Here is a 1,841-nt window from a genome sequence, read left to right as displayed (position 1 = left end):
CTGACTTTTAGTTTGAGTACTACTGACTGCTGATTTCTCCTTTTTCTTTACCCCAGCCCCCACATAACCTTCTGCCATGTTCTTAGTTCCTTAGTTATCAGTCCTTTGCTAGAGATTCCAAGCCATTCTTCCTGCCATTTCCATTGGCGTGTTCAAAATATCCATTCAGAATAGAAAGTTTTCTAATGAGATATGGGGTCAAGTGCGCCCATAACAAAAGTCCCAAATTTGCCTTGAAAGAATCTTGGGAAGCTTAAATACAGGTTTCCAGGCCCTTCCCCTGGAGAGTGATTCTGTTGGTCTGAGCTGGAACCTGGAAATCTGAATTTTTAAGTAAAGTAAGTCAGTCTTCAAATATGGGAAACAGTTCTGAATAGTAGTACTGTATCTCTATGAGGAACTTCTGGCTCTTCCTACAAATCCCATCCCAGCTCTATGATATCTCTTCTAGAGGCTTGGTGCCATTGTTAGGTAACAACATCCTTGTGAGCAGAGCTGGAGGTAGGTTTTAGCTGTCTGCTTCCTGTGAAATCCCCTCCTATTCTGTGCGCCTGTTTGCTTTGCTGCCCTCCAATGGCCGTCTGAGAAAGAAACTAGAGGCTGAGATACACAAAGGCATGTTGGCTGAGTCTACTGAATGTTGAGATCCGAGACCGTCTGTGGTTAATGGGCTTTAAAACAACTCATCCAAGAAGTGTAGTAAACATGGTACAAAGTCCCAGCCAGGTGCTACAGGCCTAAGAGGCAAAAATCCCCCTGCCCTAAATTGGTTCTCACTTTGAGGTACTTGGAATGGCTCTGTGTTGGGGCCCCAGTATGATGCAATTGCATTGTGGAGGTGTAGGTATAGCATGGAGAAGGCGTAAGCAGTAAGAGGCTGAGGCAAAAGGACCAGTCATTTATTGAGGGCGTAGACAAGAAAACAGTAGAGAATTAACTATATCAGCCTCTAAGGTATCCCAGCTGCTGTAGAACTGCATTCCCCCCCCCCCCATAGATGTCTTTTAGCAGTCAGAGAAGGTAAGGTGGGATTCCTGGGCCCTGCAAGAACTTTCCACCTGATAGCTGTGAGATAGTCAAGAAAAATGATAGCCTTTTCAGGTGTTCCATTTTACTCCTAAGCCCTGGAATTGGATGAAAGCTTAGTAAGTGGCCAAATATTTAAACCATAAACCTGAGGGTGCAGGAGGACTGGTACTGGGAAGCCCAAATGGAATAAATTCATCAAATTAGGCAAAGAGCCTAAGCTGTCAACAGGAACAATGGCTTTTGATGCCTGACTCTCTGGAGGGCTCCAGTTGGATTTCAAACACTGAAGTGTGTGTTAAGGAAGGTAATTAAGGTGGCTGGTGTCAAATCTCAACTCCCAGGGCAGCTTCTAGGAGACACAGAAGAGGAATTCTGATCTTAGGATCCCTTTCACCTAAAGGCAAACCAGGGAGCTACTTTGGGCTGAAGTTAGTCCCATTTTCCCTTAATTATCAGTCAGGCAGAATAATTGGCCTGACCATCAACTCAGCAAAGGAAGTTTGCCTTCTTTGTACACTCCCTACCCCAGCAAAGCTAGGAGAAAGGATATGCTCCACACTCCTCTTCCTTCGGTGGAGATGAATTACATCTGGAAGGAAGGGCGGAAGCCGCGTGTGTGTGAATTGTGATGCACAAAAGAATAAAAGGTCAAGTTCAGAGACATGATTCTGGACCTTTGCACTATACAACAGGGAGGTGAACCTTACCCCCACCTCACGATAGGACAAGCCAAGGTTATCCAAAAGAGTAAGCAGTGGTGGTTAGCTAGAGACAAGAGTGCAATGGAAGTATCATAAAGAGAAATGGGTATT

The sequence above is a fragment of the Equus caballus genome, chromosome X (assembly GCF_041296265.1).
Source record: "Equus caballus isolate H_3958 breed thoroughbred chromosome X, TB-T2T, whole genome shotgun sequence".
NCBI lineage: Eukaryota > Metazoa > Chordata > Mammalia > Perissodactyla > Equidae > Equus > Equus caballus.
The sequence above is the reverse complement of the archived record's forward strand: the minus strand, read 5'-3'. Positions refer to the sequence as shown.